Genomic DNA, 22,931 nt, shown 5'->3' with positions numbered 1-22,931 from the left:
GGAGACCAGGGTTCAATCCCTGGGTTGGGAAGTTCTGGAGAAGGGAATGGCAATCCACTCCAGTATTCTTGCTTGGAGAATCCCATGGACAGAGAAGCCTGGCGGGCTACAGTCCATGGGGTTGCAAAGAGTCAGACACAACTGAGCAACTAACACACACACAAATAAAATAAAGGAGGAGAATCTTCTACAATGCCTTTGTAACTGGGATTACATTCATCTCGGTAGTCTAAAGATTATAAACAGGTTGTATTCCATATATTTTCTCCCATAATGATGAATACTTGGAACCCCAAAACCATTTTTCACTGTTACCTGGTGGAAGGGTTCTCAAACCAACCCTGAAAGGCCATTTCAGAACAATGAAGCTCAGCAACAGTCCAGACAAGTTCTAACTACAATTTACAGTTTCATTTCTATTGAGAAGTACATCCTGTAGCCCAAAGTCACTGCTCACTTGACCTGTTTCAGACGGCTCCACTAGGGGTGGGGGGCAAGGGGGAGACCATCCGAGCAGCGTCTTAGATGTTGAGAACACTCTTAGATTCCCAGGCGTCAGTAGGGTCAGGGTTCTGCAGGTCGGAGCTCTCTCAAGCACGAAGAACTAGGAACCACTGTGGGGTACCCAGCAGGGCAGCAGCAGCGGAGGGAACGTGACAACAGAAACAGGACTGGGGGGTCCCCTCATGCCTCCAGCAGAGTGGGGCAGGGGAGGAAAGGCCCTGCCGCGTTGGCTGTGTCCGCTCTTCAGGAGGGTTAGGGCACTGATGGGTGACAGAGACAGGAGCTGGTCTAGGGGAAGTGGTAGGAGGCCAGCGTTTGCATATTTAGAGTATTTGTAATTGGCATTCTGGAGTCAAGGATACCTATGTAACAGTTAGCATGAAAAAAAAAACCCAGAAAGAAAAGAAGCTAAATGCTACAGACTGAATTATGTCTCCACAATATTCATTTGCTGAAGCTCTAACCCCCAGTGTAACTACATTTGGATATATGGCTTCTGTTGTTGTTTAGTCCTTAAGTCATGTCCAACTCTTGTGACCCTTTGAACTGTAGCCCACCAGGCTCCTCTGTCCATAGGATTTCCCAGGTAAGAATACTGGAGTGGGTTGCCATTTCCTCCTCCTCCAGGGGATCTTCCCGACCCTGGGATGGAGCCCACATCTCCTGCGTTGCAGGCGGATTCTTTACCACTGAGCCACCTGGGAAGCATATGGCTTTTAGGAGGTAGTTAAAACTGAATGAAGTCATAAGGTGGGGTCCTAATCCCATAGGGTAGGTGGCCTTTTAAGAAGAGAGGGATCTCACCTCCCATGTACACCTACCAAGGAAGACCATGTAAGCACGTGTGAGAAGGTGGCTGCTACTGGGAGGAGAGCTCATACCAGGAATTAAATTAGCCAGCACCTTGATCCTGGACTTCCCAGCTTCTAGAACTGTGAGAAATATACTTCTACTTTTATGTCATCCAGTCTGGGGTTTGCTGTTTTGGCAGACTGAGCTAAGACACTACAGTTTATAGATTTACTTGAAATATCATGACTACTATTATTAATATTTATCAATTTATCTGGGTGGGAAGAAAATGAACTCTACATATTACCTACCCATCAACCTCAATTTTGGTTCTAATAAGTTTGAGAGAGAAAAAAAAGATACAAAAGGAACACAGAGTTTAAAACTTTGAGGTCTTCTTCAAACATTGATCTATAATGAAAGGATCTGGAGAAAGAATAGCCTAAAAAGCAAGGAACGTTCTCAGAGTATTATGATTTATTAAGATGGTACAGAGGTGCAACAGAGGAAAAGGGTTCACCTAAAAGTTTTGTGCAGTAATTGTTCATGTATCAATGCAAAATATCCTTGAAGAAAAGAGACCATTGTAAAATATTTTTAAAAGAAAATAACAAAGAACTGGAGATTGCTTTAATCCCATGACCGCTGCAGACACTGAGGCATTGCTAAGCAACATTTCTTCAGCAGCTCAGCTCAAAAAGAGAAAAGCTAAGAAAGGCTATTACAGACAGGGTCAAGATAACCAAAGGGACAGGGGCAGAAGGGGAATGACGGTGGCAACAGGCAAAAGACAGAAGACAGCAAATCTCAGCCATGAAATAAAGACATTCTGGTAAAAGGTGAAAGAAAAAAGAAAAACTATTACATAATGTGAAGATGGAGAACTTACATGATAAAAAAATAAGTTTTCCAACAAGAATCACCCAGAAGGTTTCTGTTCACAGAAATCACAAACCTCGGCTGTTGCTCTTGAAACTGGGATAATACACTAGGTACACTTGAAATCTTTTCTGGGGAGCTGAATACAAAAATTCAAAATACATTTATTAGGGACATCTTTCTACATTCCATGTATATGCATCAATGTATAGTATTTGTTTTGCTCTTTCTTATAATAGGCCCTTACATTACCATATGTAAAATTAGATAGCCAGTGGAAATTTGCTGTATGACACAGGGACCTCAAATTCGGTGCTCCGTGACAACCGAGAGGAGTGGGGTGGGGTGGGTGGTAGAAGGGAGGTTCAAGGAGAGGGGAACATATGTATACCCATGGCTGATTCATGTTACTGCATGGCAGAAACCAGCACGATACTGTAAAGCAATTGTCCTCCAATCAAAAATAAATTTTAAAATATACATATGTATTACATTAGACCTTAAGTAGATTTTAAGTTAAAAATTCACTATGCCCAACTTGAAATGTCTTTGCAATATGCATGGCAATAAGTAAATATTCTCTCTATTGAGAATGTATTTAATTTTAATATTACATCTGGTTAGTGAGGGAATTTCTATGTCTATGATTTACATAATCTGGCTAACTAATGTATCATTAATTCAAATCTTTGTCAGTACTGCTCATTATAATACCAAATGTCTTAGCAGAATCTGTAATTATTCCCAGATAATTAAAAGCTCTTACTACCTGTGACAATGACCAAATTGTGGCAAAGAAAAAAGGAACAGGCATCCTCTGTGAATGTGTTTAAAGCAACCAATGATATTCTGGGTAGACACTGAACAATTACTTAGCAGTGTATTATACTTCCCTGGCGGTCCAGGGGTTAAAAGTTTGCCTTGCAATGCAGGGGACACCGTGTTCCACCCCTGGTCAGGGAATTAAGATCCCACATGCCGTGAGGCAACTGAGCCCGTGCACTTGGGAGCCCATGTGCCACAGCTAGAGAGTCTGTGCACAGCAATGAAAGACCTCACATGACACAGTGAAAAGCCTGCCTGTCACAACCAAGACCCGATGCAGCCGAATAAATAAATAAATACAAATAAACATTTTTAAAAAAAGAAATGTATGAAAAACAAAGTCTTTAATATAGTTTAAATTCTATTACTTTTTCATGATCACAAAAGAAAAAAAAAAAAAACAACACTCATTTCTGACCATCACAACCTTAAGAAGCCTGCCGCAGCTGCCCAATCTATTGGGTTGGCCACAATGTTCATTCTGGATTTTCGCAACATGGTATGGAAAAACCCGAATGAATGTTTTGGCCAACGCAATACGTAAAACCCTTCAGAGGGCATGAGTTCGTGCACCTGACCATCCTGTCACCTAAATCTTGTTCCCCATCAGTGAGGACATCACCACCAGCCAGCACCCATCAGGCTACCGAGTCCTGCTCTCTTCCGGGGAAGAAAACAGGAAGTGGTCATGCATCATACAACAGGTAGAAGAGGAAGTGCTCTCTCTACCACCCCGGGGAAAGGAACGCTGGGAAGCCAATGGAAGTCTGACACCCACCATGCTGGCAAACGTCCATGGGCCATATCCGTTTGCAGTCTACCTAGAGTTGCAAACCTGGAAATGTCTCGTTGAAGTGGTTGTTCAGTCACTGAGTCACGTCCGACTCTTTGCGACCCCTTCGATTGCAGTATGCCAGGCTCCCCTGTCCTGTCCTCCCGTATCTCCTGGGGTTTGCTCAAATTCATGTCCATTGAGTCAGTGATGCTAGCTAACCATCTCATCCTCTGCCACCCCCTTCTCCTTTTGCCTTCAATCTTTCCCAGCATCAGGGTCTTTTCCAGTGAGTCGGCTCTTTGCATCAGGTGGCCAAATGCTTCAGCCTCAGCATCAGTCCTTCCAATGAATATTCAGTCAGGGATGATTTCCTTTAGGATTGATGTAGGGTTGGTTTCCTGATGAAGCGTTAGTGGCTCAGTCACGTCAGACTCTTTGGGATCCTATGGAGTGTAGCCCGCCAGATTACTCTGCCCATGGGATTTCACAGACCAGAATACTGGAGTGGGTAGCCATTCCCTTCTCCAGGAGATCTTCCCCATCCAGGGATCAAACCTGAGTCTCCTGCACTGTAGGCAGATTCTCTCCTGTTTGAGCCGCCAGAGAAGCCTCCAATGTTGAAGAGGCCAATGCTTTTCCCTAACCACACACAAGGTTAATGTCAACTGAAGTTGAACCCACTTGTACCCTGGAAAGCCAGGACAAGCACTCCTATCTGACATTACAAACAGTTCTGAAGGAAGACTGCTTAGAAACTCGTCTCTAGGAAGTGGTTGCAGGGGGAGGAGGGGGGTGTGCAGCAGTGCGGCGCGGTGGTCTTCAAAGGGCCAGTTCAGCCTTCACCACCCTCAAGTTCACAGTCAGGGCTGCAACAGACGCTCAAGTAAACTTGGCCAGTTCAGGCACAGTCAAGGCACCAGGGCATCACCATAAGCCTCTCACATATCATGCCCTCACCTTGATATCTTGACACTCCCTTCATTCAACAAGTGTTTATTGGGTCTTCTTTCTTGCAAGAACTGTTCTAGACATTCAGGAATGAAATAAGGTCCCTGCCCTCAGGGGTCCTGCCAAAATGTGAAAGTCTCACCAGAAGAGTCCACAGGCCATGAAGGATGACCAATGGCCAAGTTCAAGCTGGTAATACCGTCAACTCATGTTCACTAGAACACACACTACGCTCATTGGAAAGAACTTCAGAGCTTGAGGTATTTGTTTTCATGGCTCAAAAGACCCCATCTGAACACTTTCCCCCTCAAGTTTTGTATTTTATTTTTCTCAAGTCACAGCTAACTGTCTTAATGATTGGATGAACTCCCTAAATAATATTCAACACATGTATTGTATGCTATATTTAACAGCAGAATTTAAATAAAGGTAAAAAACCGATGGACAAAACTTGACCCAAACTCTGGTCATGGAAATTAATTACATCAATAAGAGGAAAATGGGAATAAGAGAACTAACTTTGCATTTCTCCATCAAACCTCTCCATGAGATTATTTCAACAGTCAAATGGCTTTTGCAAATATAATCTCCAGCTCCACGTGGTATCCATCCAACTGCCCAGACTAAAATATTTTTGACTCAACTTCCTAATTATTTCCCTGGATTTTTACTATGATCTATGCTCTTCAGGTTAATTTTGCCTATGATATCTGCCTAGTGACAATATTACAGAACACTCCCACCAGCGCATGGCCGTTTCTAATCCTGTGTTCAATCACGTCTCTCTGGTAGCCTGAAATTGGCCACGGTGGAGATATATACACCACAGGAATCAGTGAATGCTCTGAACCAGAGTGCTGTTCTTGTTTTTGCTTTTCAAGACAGCTGATCATTAAATAGTTCTTCCCCATCCAAAGCACCTCATCAAAAAATTATGTACCTTAAAAATTAGTCATAAACTGAAAGATCACCAACTATTAGCCAAAAACATAAAATGAATTTTACTTCAATCCACAAAAGCAGAGGAGGTTCAATAACTGAAACAATCTTTGAGAAAGATGAGTTTCTCACAAATTCTTAGGTCTTATTAGTACTGAGATATTCTAAAGGCCCCAGAGCCTTCCTACCCACAGCCATCACAGGGAAGAGCAACCTGATCTTTACAAATCTAGGAAATAACATTTTGGTATCTTTTTTCCTTCAAATATTTTTTAATGCACCAGTCCATTCTTTTCTAAGAAGCAAAAACAGGATCACACCACACACCCTGTTTTATAAACTGCTTTTAAATGTAAATCTAGTGTGAATAATTTTCCATTGATCAAATAGTCTCCCATACCCTTATTATAGCCTGAACCTTTAAAATGACATGTTAAAATATTTTTTAAAAGGGAAGGAAGGGGCTTCCTTGGTGGCTCAGTGGTAAAGAATCTGCCTGCCAATGCAGGAGACACAGGTTAGACTCCTGGTCCGGGAAGATCCCACATGCCACAGAGCAACTAAGCCACGTACCACAATTACTGAGCTTGTGCTCTAGAGCCCGAGAACCGCAACTACTGAGCCCGTGTGCCGCAACTGGGGAAGCCCTCGGGCCCTAAAGCCCGTGCTCCACAGCAAGAGAAGCCACCGCAGTGAGAAGCCAGGGCACCACACTAGAGAGAAGCCCCCATTCACCACAACTAGAGAAAGCACGCACAGCAATGAAGACCCAACACAGCCAAAAATAAATAATAATAAAAAAAACCCTGCAGGAAGATTCTTTTCAGGGTATAAGAAATAAGAGAATGGGAAAAAGGGCAGTGGATGAAACGCACACAAGCAGATGTTTCGTTGTCCTTCCCGCCCCAGCCTTCTGACCTTCAACATCTCCTACACATCAGCCTTGTTAGCAAATAGCTCAGCCTCATTCAAATATGAGTACACAGGGAGCAGGAATGCAAGCAGGAGACAGATAATAATATGCACAAGTAAAAACAATTACCAGGAACAGGGCTACATTAGGAAAACGCAGGGCCCCTTTGTTCAGGAATTATTGGGAATTTCAAGACAGCGATAGCAGTGTGTGATCTAAGCGTAGGGCCCTGAGCAAATGTACGGATCACGTGCCCAGGAAGCTGGCCACAGAAATCAACAAAGGTAACAGACTCAGAGGTCAGGGGAAAAAACAGTTCTCCCTTGTCTCCAAACTACTCAAGGTAAAACTGCCTCTTTAAAAAATAAAGAGGCTCAGAGACGAGGTAAGAATTGGTTACCATTTATCTAAGAGATTTCAAATGGACTGATAAGGCTGAAGAGATGGAGTTTTGGTGCTAGTGGTAAAGAATTCACCAGCCAGTGCAGAATAATCTAAGAGATGTGGGTACAATCCCTGGGTCAGGAAGCTCCCCTAGAGATGGAAATGGCAACCCACGCCAGTATTCTTGCCTGGAGAATCCCATGGACAAGAGGAACCTGGCCACCTGTGGTCCACAGGGTCACAGAAAGTCGGACATGACTAAAGTGACTTAGCAATCTAAGAGATTTTAAATGGACTAATAAAGTTGAAGAAATGGAGTCTATTAATTTATTTTTACATGAAACAAAGATGAATATTTTTTAATGATAAAAAGTACAATTCACAAAGAAGATACACATCATAAATCATTAGACACCTAAAAGCAAAGAAACAGATAAATAAAGCAAAAGTCAGAAAAAAATATAAGGGAAAAGATAGATATATATATATATAAACATAGTGAGACATCTTAACATTTCTTCTAAAGAATGGAGTTTAAAAAAGAATTATAGGGGACTTCTCTGGTGATCCAGTGGTTAAGAACTCACCTTCCAATGCAGGGAACAAGGGTTCAGTCCCTGGTCAGAGAACTAAGATCCCACATGGTGCAGGGCAACCGAGCCTGCACGGCACAGAGAGCCCGAGCACTAACTAGAGAAGCATGCGTGCTGCAACAAAGACCAAACACAGCCAGAATAAAAAATAAATGAAAAGATTCTAGAATGAAGCCACATAGCTGCACCAATAAAACAGACAATAAGCACCTGAAAACACAAAGACACACGGGAAGCAAACTTGAGGAAATGACTCAAAGTAGGAAGAAACAATCATTGCATGCTACTGCTAAGTCACTTCAGTCGTGTCCGACTCGGTGTGACCCCATAGACAGTAGCCCACCAGGCTTCCCCGTCCCTGGGATTCTCCAGGCAAGAACATTGGAGTGGGTTGCCATTTCCTCCTCCAATGCATGAAAGTGGAAAGTGAAAGTGAAGTCCCTCAGTCGTGTCCGACTCTAGCTACCTCATGGACTACAGCCTACCAGGCTCCTCTGTCCATCGGACTTTCCAGGCAAGAGTACTGGAGTGGGGTGCCACTGCCTTCTCCAAATCATTGCATGCTATGCTATGCTAAGTCACTTCAGTCGTGTCCGACTCTGTGTAACCCCATAGACGGCAGCCCACCAGGCTTCCCCGTCCCTGGGATTCTCCAGGCAAGAACACTGGAGTGGGTTGCCATTTCCTTCTCCAAAATCATTGCATAAATGACTGCAAAAACAGACAGAGATTTTGAAGACAAGGATACAGAACATAACAACTACAGTTCTTGAAAACTGAAGACAATCCAAAATACGTACAAGGTGTTAAACGGTCTAACCATGAAAAACTTTTGATAAGAAGACAGACCTGGGACTTCCCTAACAGCCTAGTGGATAAGAATCTGCCTGCCAGTGCAGGGGACACGGGTTCGATCCCTGGTCCAGGAAGATCCCTCATGCCTTGGAGTAACTAGGCCCGTGTGCCACAACTACTGAGCCCCTGCTCTAGAAATTGTGCTCCTCAACAAAAGAAGCCACTCCAGTGAGAAGCCCCCACACCGCAAGGAAGAGTAGCCCCACTAGCTGCAACTACAGAAAGCCTGCACACACAGCAAGGAAGACACAGCACAGCCAAAAATAAATAAATTAATTTAAAAATAAAAAAAAAATAAATAAAAGAAGACAGACCTGACGCTGCAGATACTGTCGTACAGGAAGTCCCAGGAAAGTGACATGAAATAGCCAATGCTCAGAGAGGCTTAAATCCCAAAAGAAATGAAAGAACCCAATATGGGCATGTCCAATGGAAAAAGCTAGTCAGTCACGTGCAAGAGAGAAAAACATTAACCTGGCCTCAGCCTTCCCCTCCACAAATACCCAATGCTAAAAAAGAAGGGAGAGTAATGTTTGCAATTCCAAGGTCAACAAAGGGTGACCTCAGAGCTCAACCCTCAAACCATCTTTCACATATCAAGGGAAGAACCAGCCATTCTGAAGAAGTTCAGAACACTGTATCCATGAGGACTTCAACCTGATGATGAAATGCAGCCAAACTAGAATTAATCACAAAGTTTTTTTAAAAATCTCAAGAATGGCAAAATCACAGGTGGGAGACTGGTGATAAGGCCTGAATCCATGGGAAAAAACGGACTAAGGGAAAAGAGCTATGGAAATTGTGGTATTAGAGCAGAAAACAAATGCTACAATATTTTCCACTTTAAAATTCATAATTGATAAAAAAAAACTGGAACTGGGGAGAGGGGGAACATAAAGTCAGTGCTAATATTTTACTTTCAAAAGAGGAGTCAACATGTCTCCATTTGCAATACATAGTTTATAAGAAATTGTTCTAATCCCAACATCTCTTCTTATAGTTTCTTAAAGATACCTCTACTCTCTGTCTTGGTGAGGAAGTCAGCAACTCTTTCAGTCTTGCTTAAATTTCCTTTCCTTTGTTTTAAGGTCAGTTTTATTTTATACCTTTATGTAAATAACACGTATGATAAGATTCCAGCCATCCTTCTCATTTGGCCAGTAACACCTTCCAGAAAGAATTTACAAAATGTCAATACAATTTCTAAATAGTGAAACTTGGGGTACTTTTTTTTTTATATATTTGTTCTTTGTACTATTTTGTATTATTTGACCTTCTGTAATAAGAAAGTTGGAAGGACCGATGCTGAAGCTGAAGCTCCAGTATTTTGGTCATCTGATGTGAACAGCCAACTCACTGGAAAAGTCCCTGATGCCGGGAAAGACTGAAGGCAAAAGGAGAAGAGGGAGTCAGAAGATGAGACGGCTGGATGGCCCATCAATGCAACGGACATGCACCTGGGCAAACTTCAGGAGATGGTGAGGGACAGGAAGCCTGGGGTCCTACAGTCCGTGGGGTTGCAAAGAGTCAGACACAACTGGGCGACTGAACAAAACTACATACCACTGCCCTACAACAACGAGTTAATTTTCAACAGCAAAGAATATCTTATCATTACTACCTAAAAGAGTAAGTTTATTGGTCTTGATCTTCTCCATGCCTGCCAGGCAGGCAAAAACCTAAATGTTAGTCTCTCCATTTCTTACATGATCTCCCTTTCATAGGTGAAAAAACTGAAACCCAGAGAAGTTAAGTAATCTGCCCAAGAGCACCCAGCCAGGATGTGACCTTAGATCCCCACCTTCACGGCAGGTGGGCTGGCAGAATTCCTGGAGTTAACTTTGTTTCATTCAGGAGGTGTATCTGTGCCTATAGCAGCAGGGAGAAGTCTGATCTACAATGAAAAGGATACATTCATTCCTGTCTGGTAGTTGCAGAAACTGACACAGCTCTTAGAAAACAAACTGGAAAGAAGTATTCAAGAGTCCTTAAAATGCTTATATATTTTAACACAGTAATTCTATTTTCAGCAATGTAATGGAAGAAAACAATCACATGGAAAAAGTACATAAATAAAAACATTAAATGAAGCATCACTTCTACTATCAAAAATTAGCAATACAATGTCTAACAACAGAGGACTGGTACACTAAAGCATAGTAGAATCATACAGGTGATCACTATGCAGGCATTAACATGCATATTACAAAGGAATACTAAGTGCCTCCATAAGTAAAGAGAGCCCTTGAGCATTCCTGGTTAAACAATACAGATTACATTCAGGCACTCATGTCTATTTCCTCACTAACCACCCCACCCCCCACTTCAATGGTGGTGATCAAATTAAAAAGGTGAGGTCCCACAAAAGGAGTCAGAAGAAACAGACAGAAGGGAACAAGATTTAAGCAGAAACATTTTAAAAGAAAGTGACCTCAAGAATGTTAACTACGTAGAACAAAGTTGAACCTATGCCTGAGAAGGAAGAAGACAAGAAGCAGCTCACCAAATTCTAAGATAAACCCTGAAAAGCTCAGGATCTGTAGGCATCAGACACCGTGAAACCAGAAGGGGTGAACACAGGCGTTCCGGAGGAAATTTAGAAGATCTCCCACCCCTGGCAGAGGCAGGGCATTTCCCACCTGTGGAGATTGAACGTGGAGGTCCCCAAGAAAAAATAAAACGGGTTCCAATCCATCAGCGTACAAGCCCTATGAACATCTTCAGATTTCTGCCAGCTCCTGTTGAAGTGTTTCACTCTTACATATAAACAGCCTGAGGCAACCAGATATTTTAGGAAAGCTTCAAACATGAAAAATGGGAACAAATCAAAGAAAAATCTAGAATTACCATCCTAAAAGAAAACTGACAAATGATCAACAGGTCTTTACACTGATCGCTCATTCACTGGAAGCTCATTCATCTCATTGGCTCTAATCAGAGATGCTCTGGTACCCAGGAAGAGAAACCCACACACAACATCTTCACACATCCCACACTGGAGGTGTCTGGGGAGACTCTGCAAGTGAGTTTCAGCTCATCTTTCAAACTAGCTGGTAAAGTGATAAACCTAAATCTGAAAAAAGAAGTCAAGAAATTATATACACTACTTTATGATTACATCCGGTGAATGATGAAGAATTATAATCACACAAAATCATATAAACCAATTATTTTAAAATATGTAAGATAATATGAGAAAAAGAGTTAAAATATTTGAATCCGATCACCTCTAGATATTAGAAATTAGTTTGTATCTTACTTTTTCTTTGTATTTCTTTGCATGTGTGTTTTTTATTTTCTGTCCTGAGCACATATTACTTTTAAATCTTTTGAAAGTGTGTGTTTCAGAATAACCTCTATTGCAAGGGCTTCCACGGGAAACTATCAGAATGTGTTGAAAAAGGAGCACTAGGTGAGGGAGCTGAAAGGTAAATGAAGAGCCTTTCAAGAAATTCATCTGAGAGTGAGAAATAGGTCAGAGGGGAAGGTCTGGGAAAGAAACTTTGCTGTTCACTATTTTTTAAAATGAGAAAGACAAGTCTGTTTACAAAGTAGGAGGAGAAGCCAGCTGAAAAATCTGCCTCTTCTGGGGAGATTTCCATCTCTAACTTAAGATGGCAACTTATTCCTCTCCCAAGGTAAACACAATCATGCCAACGGAGTTATTTACAGGGACTCTGTGGGGAATTAAATAAATTTTCAGAGAAACTAACTCATATCTCAACTTTGGCTGTGAATTCCTTGAAGATGGAAACCATGTCTTAACACTTCCTGTTTTTGAATGGCCCACAAAGCAGGTCCCTCAGTAAATACTGGTTGATTAGCAAAAATTAACTACATTCAACTGCCCAGCCATCTGCTACTCAAACACTTGCTACAGAAATCTTCAGCAACACCCTCAGCCAGACTTTAACCACACCCACTCACTCATCCACCAACCCAGGTTCCAATCAGAGGTAGATCAGTGGCCACCCTGGTTTCAAATCACAGCTTGACAGATTACCGGCTGTGTGACTCTGAGAATGTTGCTTGACCTCTCTGTGTCTCAGTTTCCTCCTGGGGGATAGTATCTACTCTTCAATACTGGTTTGAGAAAACAAATTAACATTGTACGTGCTTAGAAGCATGCCTGACATATAGCATGCACTCTAAAAGTGTTGGTTATTATTATTCAAGGTGGGAAAGTGGTGATCGGACAGGAGACAAAGCAGACAGTTCAAGTGCTCCATAAAAGTGGGTCATTTTGCAGAGCTTTCTCTGAGAACTGTCTTTGCCAAAGTTAATAGCACAATGCTTCTGCACAATGACTCACCAGTCCGCTCCTCCCCTCATCCCTCAGTTTCTGTCAGTTCTGTCAAAGGGTTATTTTATTCACTTTCAACCTTCCAAAAACATTTGGAATCTGCACAAAAGAAGAAATAGGAAACTTTCAGGCAGCGATAAGCAGAAATTCTAAGGTGCTGCTCCAGATCTCCCTACAACTCTGACTAGAGTTCCTGCCACACACTTCACATGTGTTTGAGAATTTCTGAAGCGTGCTAGACTCAGCTATACAACCTGGAACTTTCTCAGGTGCTTCAAGCCATCAACCTTTGAGAACATTCCAGATGAACACTAATATATGGACATATTTATACATACAAATATGTATTTTAAAGATACATTCCTCTACTTTAAAATACTGGAATGTCTCATTAGTGTTTCGTTTGCAAAATTACAGCAGAAAGGCCATCTCCGCAAACCGCAAACCGTGGCTAAATTTGATACTTTGGTTGATTGATACTTTGGTTGACCTGTTTAAGACTGGTAAACAAAAGTTGACCACATTTCGGTCAATTTCCTTGTCTCTACTCTGTGTATTTTTAAGGTTCGAAATAAACACTCTGTAATTGGAAAGAAGCAAGCCTGATCTTGGGTCCTGGATGCACGCGTCCACAGGTGGTTGAGTCTTTCCCAACACCAAGCTCCAAGATCAGGGCTGCGGCGAATCCCTGGCTTCCGGTTCAACAACTGCAAACAAGACTGGCACCATCTCTGTCGCAGCAAGTGGGGTAGGGTGCAGCGGCTGGGGTCACGACCCATTATTCTCTCTGGACTGGAGGGGGCGGCCCCCTTCACTAAAAGGGACGTTTAAATTAAAGTGGACATTTAATTTACCAGTTCATGGGGTTTTTAAAGCCCACCACATCACACCCCAATCCCTGGATCCAAAAAGCAGATCTGCCAGGACACAGAAACTCTACTTTAAAAAAACATTTTTTTAATTCTTTTTTTTTTTTAATTATGTAAGTATGGTAACACATTTACAGGAGACTTGGAAAATACAGAATAAGGTTACATATATTTCCACTATATGATATAATTATTTTTCAAATAGATAAATTAAGATTTTTACTTGGAGTTTTAATACCAAACTCTCAAAATTTAATAGAATGAATACACAGAAAAGTAGAAGGATACAGTAGACCTGAAAAGCACCATGAACTAGTTCAACATGACTTATACAATTTTCACACAACAGTAAGATAAAAATTCTATTCAAGTTCCCATAGACTGTAAACCAGGAGACACTAGAACATATCCAGGGACATAAAACATGCAAAAATTTCATGGTCTAAAGGTATTAAAATCATACAGAGTCTGTTTTCTTATCACCATGGAATTATGTTAGAAATCAAGATCAAAATAATATTTGAAAATAATCCACATATTTTCAAGTGCAGTGTGACATTTACCAAAAGAGATCTTTGACTTAGCTATTGAAAGCCTCAATAGTTAGAAGAATGAAAAAACAGAGGGTGATTGCAAAGAAAACATTTAAATAAGAAATACCAAAATGAGAACTTAATATCAAAGATACTTTAAAAACCCCATGTAACTGGAAATTAAATGTCCACTTTTAAATGATGGGCGTATCTAAGAAGCCATAACAAGAAAAACTAGAAAATATTTGTAACAATAAAAATGAAAAGAGAATTTATCAGAATTTGTTGCATGCAGCTGAAAAGGCTCAAAGCAACTAAATGCAATAAAAACTAACTCTGCTTCTTTCACTGACTAAAGGCACATGTAATGAATGGTCAATGGAGCCTCTGATCACACCCAGGTGAGAAGGCTCTGGCCAAGCCAAACAGGCTTGGATGCTTTCCTGAAATTTCAAGAGAGGTGCCCCCCTCCTACCTCCACCCATAGCCCCCCTGACTGCGGGATTCTGGTTACAATCTTGCAGAAATCCTGAAAATAGCTCACAGGAATGCATTCGAGGGTTACAAACCCCTTAGGGGTCCAAAGACTCCAGGTTGAGAGGCAAAATCCCAGAGTAAATGAAAATGAAAACGTGAAGACGTTTCACCCAGGTTGATGGATATCCTAAAATATACATTTCTTCTCAAGAATTTGCCTAAGTACCACCTGAAATGGAAGGCGAGCCCTGGAACGATCTGCCATTGACTTCTCTATTTATGCCAACTGCCCATAAAAATTCCTCTCCTGCTTTGCAAGGACAGAACTCAGGAACAAATGACCTAATTAAGCAGATTTCCTGGCTTACAGCTACGAAGAAGACTAAAATGCAATGAAACGATGCTAAATTTGAAAGGGGCTGTAAGCCAAACCGATTGAGCAAACTGGGTTTGCTTTTTTTTTTTTTTTGATGTGTGTGTACCCAACAGCGTCAGAGCTCAAACCGTGAGCATGACAGCCATCCTTAACCATTTTTATTTATGAAGCAACCAGAATGCGTTATTTTCCCCACTTATCGGCTGCACATTTTTCAAAATGTGATTATGCAGCACTATGAATGCCTCTTCTTGGCACATTTTGTCGGCCTGCCTTTGCTACGGGGTTGTTGCCAACGCAACACAATAGAGGGGGTTTGCTGTCTCTCACCCCAGCGCTCAGAAATGTGCTCAATTACCCCAAGCTCTCACCGAGCTCTAAACTCTCCACCCTCTCTGATTTTGCACAGATGTTCAAGGAGAAAGTTTTGTTTTGTTTTTTTTTTGCTTTAAACGAATGTCAAGAGCCTGGCACAATACTGTACAAAGAAATGCACAAGTCAGCACTGTCCAAAAGCTGGTTATGAGCTCACTTCCTCCTCTTTCCAGCTTCTCCACATCCCAAAAAATAAACATGGGAATGATCATGCTTGCCCAACGTCTAAAAAAACAACCAGGAAGTGCGCAGGTGAAGCACTCACAGGTAATTTTTCTCGGCTCCTTTATGCTGAACTTTGAGGAGCTGGGTGGTATGTTAAGGGCGGTTTGCCAGAGGCAATCCTGGTTCTTTTGGCTACCCCCAACACCGCCCCCCCCCCCCCGGAGGTGAAGTCATGGGGAAATTCCGAGGGGGTCACATAACTGCTCCAAGGAGCCTGAGACCATTCCCATCCCCCATACCCACCCCCATGACACCCTATTTTCGGAGCTGTGTTGATTCTGCCAGTTTCTCTCTCCTTCCCAGCACTTCCTCCCTGGGGTCACCAAGATCTCCCTCAGCGGCCAAAATTAACTCAGTAGCTGGATTCCAACTTAGAAACGTCTCATTTCTGGCTAATCAGAACTAGGACTCTCATACTCTTGCATGTCTGGGAGCTATCAACAGTGACAAGTCTCTGTTTCATCCAGGAGAGAACTGCTAACCTGGTGTGAAGCTGGCAAACACCCACAGGGAGAGCGAAAACATCTGTAGTCAAACAATTAAAAAAAAAAAACCTCACACGGACTGATTTTCTGTGTGATGGTGAGAAAACTGAGACAGAAAAATGGGAAGGTGTGTGCTGGTACAAACAGGGGCATGTGTATGTTTGAATGGCAAACCTAGATCATAACAAATCATAGACATTCTTAGACTGATCCATAAATCAGGCTGAATCTGCACCCTTGGAAAATGAAAATTCTGCAATTTTTGGAACCATTTTGGTCTCATGTATTATTGCTTCTACAGTAAATTTTTTATCATTTTACATTGCACCTTGACAAAGTAAAATAAACTTTGAGCTGAACATGGCAGATAAACCACATGCCAGCAACATGTCTCCCACCAAAAACCCGACTGAAAGGATAGTAAAGTGTCTTTTTAAAAAAACAAAAATTACAGCAGCAGAGACGAGAACAGACAAAACATTCAACTGACACTTGGATGGAAAGCAGACATGTAACTGGTGATTTCGATCATAAATGATGCTCAGAGAGGGTCCAACCAGCAGGCCTGTCCTACACTTCTCCACTCTTGAGTCTCTGGGAGGCTCCCACTTTGAAGGGAAGGTGGGAGACGGGGTGGAACAGAGGGTGATGGTCCGATACAGAGGATGGACCTTGGGGCTCCCAGTCCCCTCCTCCTATCTGCCCCCAAGCGCCAGCTAAGAGGCTTATTATCCAAACAAACTGAACCAAGGAGATCACAGATGACAGATGGCACAATGAGAAAGTGATGTGATTCAGGGCTGAAAACTCAGAAAGAGAACGTGGGAATAAGGGAGAGTCTACTGACTACCCCATGGGATCCACATCCCCCTCCCTCCATTCTGCTTCCAGAACACACGGAGCTTATCCCAGCCCAGGCTTATCCCAGACAAGGCTGGTGGAATTTTTCTCTGCAGAACCTGAATGAACACACATACTAACGTTTGAGAAGACCAGCTGCTGCTTCATCACTTTAAAGAAACATCAACAATTGGCAAGCCTGTCACATGCACAGAGAATCAGGTCTGATTTTTTGTATCTTACTTTTAACACTTGCGCTTAGTAACAGCCAAGGCTGAGCAAACCTTTACAGAAAGCCTATGAAATGAAAGGCGGGACCAAAACACAGAGAAGGGAAAAAGCCTGGTGAAAATACGCAGACATTACAGGGGATAGAGGAAACTTAACAAATAAAGAGATGCTGTGAGAAAAATAGCTCCTAGAAATTAATCATATGGGTAATTAAATTTGTTAATTAGAGGAAATTTCATAGAAAGTAGAGCAAAAAATAAATACATGGAAAATTCTAAAAGATAAGTAGGGCATCTTCTGGAAGGCCTAATCCTCAAAATAGGAATTACAGAAAGACAGACTTAAAAGAAAAAAAAATTTTTAATTCAAGAAGTGTCCCAGACTGATAGACAAGGTCTCCATACAAAAAACAAATGCCCAACATAATTTTTGAAAGAACCCACTGAGACATATGCCAAAAATTGTGAAACTTTAAAATATGGGAAGTGAAGATCCCAAAATGTTTCCAGAAGAAAAAAGTTAAATCACATAACAAAAAATGTTAAAAGACAACAGAGCAATGTTTTTAAAATGTCAAAGAAAGTATCTTCAGTTTTTAATTCCATGTGGTAAAATTATCAAGCAAATCTAAGCAGACATTAGAGACATTTTTAGATGTAACGATGCAAAAGGAATTTAGCTACCTTGCACCTTTCTGAGAAAGCTACTTGAGTATGTGTTCTATCAAACAATGGAGTAAATCATGAAATTAGAAGATGTGTAACCCAGAAAATTGTGGGTCCAGAAAAGAAATACAGTGAAGGAAAAGTCCCTGAAAGATGGCTGTGGACTAGGCCTCGAGTACAAGCTATCTGCATGAGAGCTGAAAGTGGGGGCCCCAGACAGTGTGCACCAGGGGAAAAAGATGGGGAAACTGGTTACGTGATGTGCTTTTAAAGTTTGGGGGAAATCAGATGAAAGAAAACTGGCAGTTCTGTTGAAATTATTTGATAGAAATTAGCTATGGGTATACTGCAAATCAGGTCAATTTTTAAGAACTGAATTATCTCCAGAGAAAACAAAGTTTCTGAAGGAAATAATCACAGGACAGTATTTGACCCAGCAGTGAACACACAGTGGAAACAGGCACACTAATGACTTAGCCAGCCCTGCACCATACCACGCGGGGAGCGGGAGGGAAGGAGGAAGGTGGCGGGGTGGGGCAAGAGAACTCAGTCACTGCCCACTGCACCCTGGGAGTTTTACCTTTTCTTTTTTAAAATATCTATTCATTAATTTATTTTTGGCTGCGCTGATTCTTCATTGCTGTGTGTGGGCTTCTCATTGCAGTGCCGTTTCTAGTTGTGGAGCACAGGCTCTAGGCATGCATGCTTAGCAGTTGTGGCATACAGGTTTAGTTGCCCCACGGCATGTGGGATCTTAATTCTCCCAGAACAGGGATCAAACCCGTGTCCCCTGCATTGGCAGGTAGATTCTTAACCACTGGACCACCAGCGAAGTCCCAAACTCCTTTCTAAACAGCCTCTCAACTCATCATCCAGTTTCCAGATCTTCCACCCTACAAGTTCTTCCCAGACATTGAGGGAGGGGTTCCACCAAAATGAGGGGGAGGACATAAAACTGAGAAGACAGAGGCTCCAGAAAACAGATTTCAGGAAGAGAAGTCGGGGCAGGGGTGGGGGGTGGATTCCCAGGATAACATCAGAGATCCTACACCGGGTAACAGAGGTAAGGAGGATGGCCAGGGTCACCAAGGGGGAGATGGCAGGATGCTCACCAGGCCAGAGACGAAGCCAGGCCAGACTGGAGCAACTCAGACCTCCAGACAAATCCCCTTGAGGACTGGGGATAAAACAGGGCCTATCTGAGCATCTGATGAATTTGAATAAACTAAGAGGGATTCAGGCAGGAGATGAGAATTTTGGAGTGAATTATATAACTATATGGAAAATGAAGTGGAAGAAAAGTTAGGTAATTATAAAGGAAAATTGGGCAAAAATGGAAACTAGCCACCTTTGACTCTTACATTATTCTTTGAACCAACATAAATTAAAAAAAAATAAACCACAAAGTTCTAGAAGAAGTTATGAGACTTTAAAAAATGCTCTCAGACAGCAGAAGCTCTCTCCAAACATGACCTAGACCCCAGACACCACAGAAGGAAAGGCTGACGAAGTGCAGAGCCGAACGGCAAAGTACAGAGCAGGACAAAGCGTTTAAATACCCTTGACAGAGGGCTAATCTCCTCCACAGGCAAAGGCTCTCCTATACAGCAATCAGAAAAATGGACAAAGGACAGGAACAAGCAGTGGACAGATCCCCCCAAAATGTCCAAGTGGCTCGTCAACATCTGAAAATGTCTCCAACATCAAAAAGCAGTAAGAAAAACACAAGTGATAATTAAGAAACCCTAACATTTCTCATTGGAGAAGGAAATGGCAACCCACTCCAGTGTTCTTACCTGGAGAATCCCAGGGACGGGGAAGCCTGGTGGGCTGCTGTCTCTGGGGTCGCACAGAGTCGGACACGACTGAAGCAACTTAGCAGCAGCAGCAGCATTTCTCACTGATCAGATTACGAAAAACGAACACTGGACATGACTGTGGTTGCTCAATGGAACAGGCAGTTAATGCAATGATTCAGAGGGTTCTCTGGATTCAGATGGCCTGGGTTCAAGTCCTAGCTCACCACTCACTGGAGCTGGCCCTTAGCCAGGTTACATCATCTCTATGACCTCAGTTTCCTTTATCTGTAACGATGTGATACCCACAGTACTTCTAAGAGTTGCTCTGAGGATTAAACAAGTTAACATCCACAAAGTACTTGAAAAAGCATAAAGTAAGAACTATGCATGAGTTAGTACAACAAATGAACGAACTCCTGAAGGGCAAAGTGGCAATATCCATCTACATGAAAAAGAAATACACCCTTTGACTGCAGACCCCACCTCTGGGATTTACATTTCGGATGTACTCACAAAGAGACTTCAAGAACCTTCTCTGCAGCATTGTTTACTAACAGCAGACCATTTGAAATATAAATGTCTATCAACAGGGACAACTTTACAGGTAATTAAAGGTTCCCCATAAAATGAAATGTTACCTGCCAATAAAAAATGAGGCAGATCTGTACATACCAATATAAAATAATCTTCAGGGTGTGTTAAGTGAACAAGATCCAACATAACATCTAGTATATGCTACCATTTGTGTTAAATGGTTATGCATAAAATATTTCTGGAATAATATGCTTTTTTTTTAAAATGATGGGAGGTTATCATATAGAGGTCCTACCAGGTCTGTTTTTAATGGGCAAGAATCAAGAATGATTCTTTCCAAAGTGTTGGAAAAGTCTCTCTTCTTAAGGAGAGTAAACGTTCCCCGTATAACTTTATTTTCACTATTTGCTCTACAAACCTTGTTCCCACAGCATTGTGTTAAAACAAACTTCAGCCTGACAGAGTTCAAACTGCCGTGAACCCTGAATTATTGGGGTTGAAAACCAAGGCCTGACGGTCCACGTGCAGAGCAGCATGTCCACAATACCTACTTCAGGCATTACAATTTGTCCTAAAGCTCTGAGATGGTTTTCACTTCTTTCAATATCAGCATGATATGCCAATGACAGTACACTTAATTTTTAGAAAGACAAATAACAGGTTCAAAACCAGATTCAAACATGCACTCTACTGTTCACAGCAGCACTGTTCACAATAGCCAAGACGTGGCAGCACCTAATGGACGCCTAAAGAGGTCCATTGACAGATGACAGACAAAATGTGGCACATATATATAATGGCGTGTATTCACAGTCATGAAAACGAATGAAATTATGCCATTTGCGGCAACATGGTTGGACCTAGAGATTACCATACTAAGTGAAGTAAGTTAGAGAAAGACAAATACCATGTGATATTGCTTCTATTTGGAATCTAAAATATATATACATACATATGTATAATATATACATAAATGACCTTATTTACAAAAAAGAAATAGATTTACAGATGTGGAAAACAAGCTTAGAGTTACCAGAGGGGAAAGTACGGTGGGTGGGGGCAGAAACAGAGTAAATTAGGAGTTTGGGATTAGCATATACACACATAAGATAGATAACCAACAAGGATCTACCATATAGCACGGGGAACTATATCCAATGTTTTATAATAACCTAGACATCCTGGAATGTGAAGTCAAGTGGGCCTTAGAAAGCATCACTACAAACAAAGCTAGTGGAGGTGATGGAATTCCAGTTGAGCTATTCCAAATCCTGAAAGATGATGCTGTGAAAGTGCTGCACTCAATATGCCAGCAAATTTGGAAAACTCAGCAGTGGCCACAGGACTGGAAAAGGTCAGTTTTCATTCCAATCCCAAAGAAAGGCAATGCCAAAGAATGCTCAAACTACCGCACAATTGCACTCATCTCACATGCTAGTAATGCTCAAAATTCTCCAAGCCAGGCTTCAGCAGTATGTGAACTGTGAACTTCCTGATGTTCAAGCTGGTTTTAGAAAAGGCAGAGGAACCAGAGATCAAATTGCCAACATCCGCTGGATCATGGAAAAAGCAAGAGAGTTCCAGAAAAGCATCTATTTCTGCTTTATTGACTATGCCAAAGCTTTTGACTGTGTGGATCACAATAAACTGTGGAAAATTCTGAAAGAGATGGGAATACCAGAACACCTGATCTGCCTCTTGAGAAATTTGTATGCAGGTCAGGAAGCAACAGTTAGAACTGGACATGGAACAACAGACTGGTTCCAAATAGGAAAAGGAGTTCGTAAAGGCTGTATATTGTCACCCTGTTTATTTAACTTACATGCAGAGTACATCATGAGAAACGCTGGGCTGGAAGAAGCACAAGCTGGAATCAAGATTGCCGGGAGAAATATCAATAACCTCAGATATGCAGATGACACCACCCTTATGGCAGAAAGTGAAGAGAAACTCAAAAGCCTCTTGATGAAAGTCAAAGTGGAGAATGAAAAAGCTGGCTTAAAGCTCAACATTCAGAAAACGAAGATTATGGCATCCGGTCCCATCACTTCACTGGAAATAGATGAGGAAACAGTGGAAACAGTGTCAGACTTTATTTTTCTGGGCTCCAAAATCACTGCAGATGGTGACTGCAACCATGAAATTAAAAGACGCTTACTCCTTGGAAGGAAAGTTATGACTGATTTGATCTGATAGTTGACTTAGTAATTCAGATATATACACATATATACTTTTTCAGATTCTTTACCACTATCAGATCAGATCAGTCGCTCAGTCGTGTCCGACTCTTTGCGACCCCATGAATCGCAGCACGCCAGGCCTCCCTGTCCATCACCAACTCCCGGAGTTCACTCAGACTCACGTCCATCGAGTTGGTGATGCCATCCAGCCATCTCATCCTCTGTCGTCCCCTTCTCCTCCTGCCCCCAAACCCTCCCAGCATCAGAGTCTTTTCCAAAAAAGTCAACTATACTTCTACATAAAATAAATTTTTTTTAATTCTTTTTTTGAGTATTTTTTTAACCACCTTTTTTAAAAGACTGAAGTATAATTTACAATGTTGTGTTAGCTACAGGGATACAGTAAAGTGATTCAGTTATATACATACATGTATCTATTCTTTGCCAAAGTCAAAAAGAATTTAAAAATCAAACTAAATTTCAAAGTATTTTGAGGATGAATAATACAATTCCTGACGGAACCTCTTGGCCTGCCAGACCAGCTCTTTTCAGAGAGACAGAGGAGACTTTCCTTCCACACACAATGCACAGCGGAGGACAGAGCAGGAAGCTACACTGGCGGTGAAGTTCGC

The 22,931-nt window shown here is 41.8% G+C and overlaps 1 protein-coding gene across 2 annotated transcripts in view; it reads right to left on the bottom strand.

Annotated features, from left to right (window-relative positions):
• The window catches only part of FARP1 (FERM, ARH/RhoGEF and pleckstrin domain protein 1), a 307,967-nt gene that overhangs the window by 263,719 nt on the left and 21,317 nt on the right, over nucleotides 1-22,931 (bottom strand). Inside the window, exon 2 of one of the 2 annotated variants that reach the window (XM_055542882.1) lies at nucleotides 12,720-12,809. The exons of the other annotated variant lie outside the window; for it this stretch is intronic. The gene's annotated coding sequence lies outside the window, so the exon portion shown is untranslated. The remainder of the gene's footprint in view (nucleotides 1-12,719; nucleotides 12,810-22,931) is intronic. 2 annotated transcript variants of the gene reach the window in all.

The sequence above is a fragment of the Bubalus kerabau genome, chromosome 12 (assembly GCF_029407905.1).
Source record: "Bubalus kerabau isolate K-KA32 ecotype Philippines breed swamp buffalo chromosome 12, PCC_UOA_SB_1v2, whole genome shotgun sequence".
Lineage (NCBI taxonomy): Eukaryota > Metazoa > Chordata > Mammalia > Artiodactyla > Bovidae > Bubalus > Bubalus kerabau.
The sequence above is the reverse complement of the archived record's forward strand: the minus strand, read 5'-3'. Positions and strand labels throughout refer to the sequence as shown.